A 9,194-nucleotide genomic window follows, 5' to 3' on the forward strand; every position below is an offset into this window, starting at 1 on the left:
CTCTGGTCAGATGAAACCAAAATTGAACTTTTTGGCCACAATGCAAAACGATATGTTTGGCGTAAAAGCAACACAGCTCATCACCCTGAACACACCATCCCCACTGTCAAACATGGTGGTGGCAGCATCATGGTTTGGGCCTGCTTTTCTTCAGCAGGGACAGGGAAGATGGTTAAAATTGACGGCAAGATGGATGCAGCCAAATACAGGAACATTCTGGAAGAAAACCTGTTGGTATCTGCACAAGACCTGAGACTGGGACGGAGATTTATCTTCCAACAGGACAATGATCCAAAACATAAAGCCAAATCTACAATGGAATGGTTCAAAAATAAACGTATCCAGGTGTTAGAATGGCCAAGTCAAAGTCCAGACCTGAATCCAATCGAGAATCTGTGGAAAGAGCTGAAGACTGCTGTTCACAAACACTCTCCATCCAACCTCACTGAGCTCGAGCTGTTTTGCAAGGAAGAATGGGCAAGAATGTCAGTCTCTCGATGTGCAAAACTGATAGAAACATACCCCAAGCGACTTGCAGCTGTAATTGGAGCAAAAGGTGGCGCTACAAAGTATTAACGCAAGGGGGCCGAATAATATTGCACGACCCACTTTTCAGTTTTTTATTTGTTAAAAAAGTTGAAATTATCCAATAAATTTTGTTCCACTTCACGATTGTGTCCCACTTGTTGTTGATTCTTGACAAAAAATTAAAATTTTATGTCTTTATGTTTGATGCCTGAAATGTGGCGAAAGGTTGCAAGGTTCAAGGGGGCCGAATACTTTTGCAAGGCACTGTACATATATATGTATATATATACATATATATACATATATACACATATACATATATATATAATATATATATAAATATATATATTTTATATATATATATATATTTTTTTTTTTTATAAAACGTTTCAAACGAATGATGGAATTATGCTGGACAGTAATTGTGTTCAAATACATTTCAATAATATTCAATGTGTTTTAAAAAGCCATGCAAGTTGAAATAAACTGCAATTGATAATTGTTTGTCCAGTTAAAATTCAAATAAAATTAAAATAAATCAAATCTGAATTTGATGGCAATCCTTTTCCACCAATATGATCCTATATTTGCGTGCCGTGGTCAAAGGTAAAGGTGTTACAGCAGAATTAGACTGGCTTGTTGGATCCTGGTCCAGCGGGTCAGTGCATGCGGTCTGAGAAGGGGTGTGTGCGTGCGTGCGTGTGTGCGTGCGTGCGTGCCTCTGTGCTTGCGTGAGAAGCGGAGGCTGGGTCCAGAGCAGGGGAGGGTCCAGGACTTGCGGACAATCCTAAATCTGCCGGCTCAAGTCACGCGAAGGCGGCACCCACTGGAAAAGACACACAAGGCTCTTAAACTGGCAGAACAAAGAACAACGTACGACCACCACTCCGACCTGTGCGTGTGAGTGTGTGCGTGTTCTCCTCCCCTTTGCGCTCATATTTGCCCTGTGTGTGTGTGCGCACGGAGGAGGCAAGGATCTGGCGGCTTTGGAGTCATGCAATGTGCCACTCAGCTCTCAGTCACTCATCGTACTCATGCAACACGAGAAGCCAGCAGAGGAACAACAGTGGTCTTTAAAAACAAGTAGACTAAATCAGGATTAAGATGTAAAACTCCACTAGATTCACTTTCAATTTCAATCATGCCAAGCATTTAGGACGACCTGTATTTACAAAAAATGTTTTCCTCGGTGAACAGTTGTGTGAATTTTTCAGAAAAAGGTTTGGTGTTATCAAGGGAAACAACTTTAAAAGTTTGCAGGAAAAACTTGAGCGGTAGGGATGTCCCCAATCCGCATCCACATGATTGATCAGAAAACGGGCCAGATCAAGTCATTTTCAGAGGATCGGAATCGGATAAAATAGATCGGGTTTTGCGAGATTTATTTTCATTTTGAAGCGTTAACCACTGTTATTTTTGGCAGCCCTTTTAAGTTTCGTCTAAGTCTTAAGTCTTTTAGACAAAAGTACTTTAGTCTTAGACACGATATAGTCATTTAAAACTGTGTTTGTCATCGTCCTGGTTTCGTTGACGAAAACGCAGACAAATTCCGTTTAGCTTTAGTTGGCGATTACTCAAAATTAGGGCTGTCAAAATTATCGCGTTAACGGGCGGTAATTAATTAATCACGTTAAAATATTTGACGCGATTAACGCATATGCCCCGCTCAGATTAAAATGACAGCACAGTGAAATGTCATGTTGTTAATTGTGTTTTGTCACCCTCTGCTGGCGCTTGGGTGCGACTGATTTTATAGGCTTCAGCACCCATGAGCATTGCATAAGTAATTATTGACATCAACAATGGCGGGCTACTAGTTTTTTTTTTTTATTGAAAATTTTACAAATTTTATTAAAACGAAAACATTAAGGGGGGTTTTAATATAAAATTTCTATAACTTGTACTAACATTTATCTTTTAAGAACTATAAGTCTTTCTATCCATGGATCGCTTTAACAGAATTTTAATAATGTTAATGCCATCTTGTTGATTTATTGTTATAATAAACAAATACAGTACTTATGTACCGTATGTTGAATGTATATATCCATCTTGTGTCTTATCGTTCCATTCCAACAATAATTTACAGAAAAATATGGCGTATTTTATAGATGGTTTGAATTGCGATTAAATGCGATTAATTACAATTAATTAATTTTTAAACTGTAATTAACTCAATTAAAAATTTTAATCGTTTGACACCCCTACTCAAAATGTTTTCATTTGTAAAATTCTAAAGTTTTGGTCTAAAAAAGATGACACGTTAAATGCTAACGTGAATGCTATGCTAATGCTACAAGTTACATTTAGTGTGTGATGATCACTCAGCAACATTTCATATTCTCTCTTGCCAAGATAAGGAAAAAATCTTTCCGTGTGTTTCAAAATAAGCAAGCCTAAAGCACAGCCTGGCTTGAAGCACATCCTAAACACCGGTGTGGGGGAGAGAGAGCGCAGCACATGTCACATGACTGACACGACCCAAACACTGCTACCATGCTGGCTGACGTACTACACGTGCAATATGTCACACATTGTATACATATGACAGAAACTACAGTATGTCGTATTTTGGTCGCGTTATCGTCTCGTCAGACGAAAACTAGCATTCGTCTGGTTATTTTTTAGTCCCCCAAGACACGTTTTAAGTTCGTCATCGTCATGAAAAAAATTGTTCGTCGACGAAATATTTTCGTTATCGTAATTGCTGACGAAAAAAACGATGGTATTAAACCATCAGCTGACATTGATGGCGAAAGACATCCAATCCAGTTTGATTTGGTGGGCTTGCAGCGACTAAACAATTGCTGCCAATCCTCCCAGTCAAATTGGATTGGTCGTCTCTCTCCGTCAATGGTAGTGAAACATGGTCACTTTCAATAGCAGTGACTGAGTTAAGGGCTACAAGCAACTAAATAATCCAGATGTATTTTGGAATATATACTTATTTAACATATATTTTATACTACGTATATTTGTATTTACACTACAGGGAAAAAAATGAAAATGTCCAGTGACAGCAAAAAAGACTATGATATGATATATGAAATGATTTTATATATTATATTACCGTATATTATATTGTTGTATAATGTAAAAACAATATTTAAACAATTAATTTTAATTTTAATTAATTTAATTCCATGTACCTGTACTCAGGCACTTGCGGGGGGGGGGTGCTTGAGCACCTGCTCCTTTGCCCCTACATGCCCAGAGTGCCCATTTTGACTGGGCTTTTTTTTTGTGTGTGCATATTTGTGTGCTGGCCGACTGTGTAGGCATGGCACCGAGTACTGTACTTGAACACCGAATACACCTTTAATAACAATTAAAAGAAAAAAAAAAAAAAGTCTAAAAAAGTCTATGTGCCGTTAAGCCCGGGCACCCCTCCCACCCCCCCTGCACACTGTTCCTCTGTGACATGGGTGTATGATGAGGAGTCTGAGAACATCTAGTGTTTGAAAACAAATGGTGTTACCCTATTAAACTGATTTCGAGCTAATATTGTAGTGAAAATTCTTACACCAGGGTTATTGTGGGGATTTTCAAACAAAATATTATGTAATTTTCTCTAATAATAATAACACACACATATATATACACACAAACACACACACACATATATATATATAGTAGTATAAGGTACACATCTTTAAGTTCTCTAATAATGAAATGATAGTTTTGAAAAAAACGTGCTGATCGTGGCTCAGTGAACATCTAATTTGGTTTGTTCTCAGATGAGCAACAAGTTGAGAAAGTTTTTATATAGAGGTTGAAGGAAGAAAAGAGGCATAAGTCACAGCCAGAAAGTGTTGATGACAGTGTTGATTTCTATTCACGTTTCCCCCTCCCAATTAAAGTCTGTCACAGTCACAGCCAATTATACTGTAAAGCTGGTTAAACTGGAAGTTCTGTTGTTGTAAGGTGTATTAAATTTTTGTTCATGTGCCCCTTTTGATCTATGAGCATCTGCCCCTCCCTCAGTGTCTGCACGGCCCTGCCTGTACTATATATACAATATACATGTCCTTGCATGTAGTGGTACTACAATTACGTGTATTTGCATGTACTGGTACTACAAGTGTGTGTACTTGCTTGCACTTGAAATATAAGAATTCTTACTTGTCTGTACTGCTATTACAATTATGTGTATTTGCATATACTAGTACTATAATTGTAGGTATTTGTATATATTGGTACCACAAGTACGTGTAATTGTGTTTTCTTGAACTATAAGAACTTGTACTTGTGTGCACTACTACAGATACGTGTACTTGCATACACCTGTACTACAAATACATATCCTTGCACGTACGGTAGTACAATTACGTCTTTTTGCATGCATTGGTACTACAGGTGCGTGTACTTGCTTGCACTTGAAATATACGAATTCTTACTTGTGTGTACTCGTACTAGAATTATTTGTATTTGCATATACTAGTACTACAATTGTATGTACAGTATTTGCATGTATTGGTACCACAAGTACATATGACTTAAAACACAGACAAGGCTGAAAAAGCAGTTTCTGCTCTTGCACCCCTCTTTAAAATAAACTGTTGTATTTTAAGCCAAAACAACTGTTGTGTTTGATAGTACAATATGTCTATATGCTGCATAGCAGACTCATAGCGCATTAAGCCCCCAAACTATTTTCAGTTTGTCCATGTTACCCTGGAAACCCCCGTTTACAGATGTCGCACAACCGCTTTTGTTTCAACCAAGCCATAAAAGTAAGGTAATTAGTTATATTTATTATTCAAAATATCATTTTTAGCTTAGAATCATTCATTGATGTCTAATATTTTGTTTAAAAAAAAAAAAAAAAAAAAAACTTTAAAAAATTATTCACTCGCATATTTTAAACTTTTAAACAAATTACGTCACAATGAAAAAAATAGCGTGTGTAAAAAAGTCACGGATATCAACCTCATAACTATCGCTTAATTGTATTTTGTTTTTGTTACTGTTGCATTTTCTCCGATATGTTAGATGATAAATAATCGATCTAAAATAAGAAAATTTGAAAAAAAAACCTTTAAAAGGGCAAATATATCAAAATTTTGACCACTCCTTGATGTCTGCTATTTCTGCATCGCGACCCTTGTTATATTACCATGTTTCACCCATAAAATCCCAAAATAATCCAGCTGTGGCCATTCACATCTGTATCTTGACAATCAGTGATACATGCTAATATCTCATTAAAGTCATGCCCTCTGTAATTCTGCTCTTGCGTGCTCTCACCTTCAGATAGGGTTTTGCTGTTTAAAAAACATTAAAAAAAAAAAAAAAAAAATGCCCTCCAGTTCAAAATTTTTCTTCCCCCAGAAAATTGAGATTTTAAGATTTCCAATGATGAATCACACATGCATATCGGACAATTTTGAAATTTGGCTAAATTGGGGGTCTCAGAGCGGAACTTCAAGTCACCTGAGTGTTTTCCGCCATATACTTGTGTTTTCTTGAACAATAAGAACTTGTACTTGTGTGTATTACTACAAATATGTGTACTTACATACACCTGTACTACAAGTACATGTCATTGAATATACTGGTACTACAATTACCCATATTAGCGTGTATTGGTACCACAAATACGTGTACTTGCGTGTACTTGTAATATAATTACATAATACATAATTGAAATAATTTGAATTGAACATAATTGACAAAATACACAAAATGACCCAGCCAAACAATTATTATACCTGTATTATTATTATTATTATTACTGAACAAAAAGGTATTTCGCTGTTCACTTATTTTCAGTTTACAGGTAGTCCCCGGGTTATGTTGTACCCAATTTACGTGATTTCGAATTTACGATGTTGGAGTCTAATCCGCCATTTTGTCTCCAGTCTGTTTTTTTTTTTTTTTTTTTTTTTTTTTTTTAGTAGCGTAAACAGTACCTAGTTCCCGTTTTCATGTCAGGATCCCCTTCATCCCCAGCAGCGTCCTGCAGTTACTTTCGGCTGGGAGATCTACCGCTTCCGTGGTTTCCTGCTGCTGCTGCCTATCCCCTGTCGTCGGCGTCAACTCCTCTTGCGAGTCCTGATCCGTGTTTTTGAGTTTGGACGGCAGGCATTTAACACAAAGAACCTCAAAGAATCTTATAGTTTACTTAATTTGATCAATATGATGTATACTACATAATACTACATAATACAGATTCTACACTAAGAATAGCTTTCAAATGACACTCTTCATGACAAATATGATTGGCAATGAATAATTATTATAATTATTATACTACTATTATATATAGTAGTATACTATAATAATATTGCTAGAATTTTTTTTCAAGAACTGTTTTGAATCATGTTGGAAAGGCATAGTCAGTGTTCTGAATCTGTTTACTTTCCATTCTTTTGCACTAGTAAATGCTATCAGCATTTAACCTCATTGTTTATTTGTGATTAATTATTGTTATTTACATGATTATTTGTACTTTAATAAAAAATTTAAGTGTTCCAAAATAGTTTTGTGAATTAATAAGGGTCAACAAAAATTACATTGCTAAATTAGTAAAAAAAAAAAAAAGAAAATTATTACATTAGTCGGTTAATCGAAAAACTAGTCCGCTGACTAATCAGGAGAAAATTTGTCGTTTAGGAGAGCCCTAGTGTACCAGAACATATTTCCTCCACACCCTTCTCACCTTTTTAACCCCTGACCCATGAAAAGGGCTCCTGAATATGTTCGCTTTAGGCCCCAAAATTGCCAAGTCCGCCACTGGATGTATAATACATGTTTTTGGGTAGTTGTTTTGATATTTAGGGGGTACTTAGGGGTACCTAAAGGGTTAATTCCGACTTCAAATAAATTTAGGTTACATCGCCAGCGTGGGAAAGGAACTCATTCGTAACCCGGGGACTACCTGTATTCCCATTTTGGTGCATTCCTACTTTTTACAGTGCAATACTTTTGCTTTCTACTCAGCATTTTGGTGTATTATTTTAGCAAGAGAGAAGTGCTCTATAACACATATTTAGTCTGATCTCAACTTTTGTGTGGAAAGCAAAAGTCTTGCTTTTAGACACATTTACAATCACATTATTTGCTTTAATAGCATTTGAGTGAGACCCAACATTGACACACAACTGCATGCGTTTGTGCGTGTGGCTGCACAGGCCACACAGCTGGACAGTTGGTTCACATAGCAAAGGCATGACTGCAGTTCAGGAATGACTGGCAGAAGCTTCTTAAACAGATTAAAGTGATCACATGCTTCCCCGCAGGAAGCGAGGACTGCCTGCTACTGTTAGCAGGCTATAGCCGAGGTGAGTATCAGGACACACAGCAGAAGGATGAGCTGGAATGTGGCCTGTTTATTGTTGGAGGAGGATTCAAGGAAAGCAAATTTCCTTTGTCTTTTCAGGCCTGGCGGATTGGGAATTTCGTGTGGGTCTACCTGTGATAGACAAGCATACCAAATTGCATGTTGGCTTCATGGCTAAATTTTAAAAATACTAGCACAGATTTACTACTGAGTTTCGTTTCGAGTTTTTGAAGTGAGTTTGTAACAAGTCCAGTCCATAGCCAATAAATTAAAACTGGACAGCCCTATACAGTTTTAGTAGAGTTGTCCGATAATGACTTTTTAACCGATATCCCGATATTGTCCAACTCCAAAAATCGAATACCGATATCAAACCGATACCAATACATGCGGTCGTGGTCTAAACATATTATGGCTAATTGTATTGTGATACCCCACTGGGATGTTTTAATTCTTATGCTCACATAACAAATCCCAAGCATTTTAGTTTGGAGACATCTAATGGTCAAGAAGGCTAACTGCAATACTAAACTGTGACCAGCCCCTGTACAGAGGCAGAAGGCTTCTCCATTCACTTTGAAGGCAACACACAGTGGGGCAAATAAGTATTTAGTCAACCACTAATTGTGCAATTTCTCCCACTTGAAAATATTAGAGAGGCCTGTAATTGTCAACATGGGTAAACCTCAACCATGAGAGACAGAATGTGGAGAAAAAAACCCAGAAAATCGCATTGTTTGATTTTTAAAGAATTTATTTGCAAATCATGGTGGAAAATAAGTATATGGTCAATACCAAAAGTTCATCTCAATAGTTTGTTATGTACCCTTTGTTGGCAATAACGTAGGCCAAACGTTTTCTGTAACTCTTCACAGTATTGTGGCCCATTCCTCCATGCAGATCTCCTCTAGAGCAGTGATGTTATGGGGCTGTCGTTGGGCAACACGTACTTTCAACTCCCTCCTCACCACGAGGCGTCAAAACGATAACAAGAACGGTGAGCAAAAATCCCAGAACCACACGGGGGGACCTAGTGAATGACCTACAGAGAGCTGGGACCACAGTAACGAAGGCTACTATCAGTAACACAATGCGCCGCCGGGGACTCAAATCCTGCACTGCCAGACATGTCCCCTGCTGAAGAAAGTACACGTCCAGGCCCGTCTGCGGTTCACTAGAGCAGGGGTCCCCAACCTTTTTTGCACCACGGACCGGTGTGATTTCGGTCTTTTTTTCCTGTCAAATTTTGCACCCTTATAAAATTTTGCTCCCAAAGCTTTTGTGGCCCTCTTTTATATTCAGTTGGACTCTCAATGTTATCCAATGGTGCTAAAAAACTATTTACATCATAAACATACATGTGCGCATTTGTTTTCTTCGAGGT

The sequence above is a fragment of the Corythoichthys intestinalis genome, chromosome 1 (assembly GCF_030265065.1).
Source record: "Corythoichthys intestinalis isolate RoL2023-P3 chromosome 1, ASM3026506v1, whole genome shotgun sequence".
NCBI lineage: Eukaryota > Metazoa > Chordata > Actinopteri > Syngnathiformes > Syngnathidae > Corythoichthys > Corythoichthys intestinalis.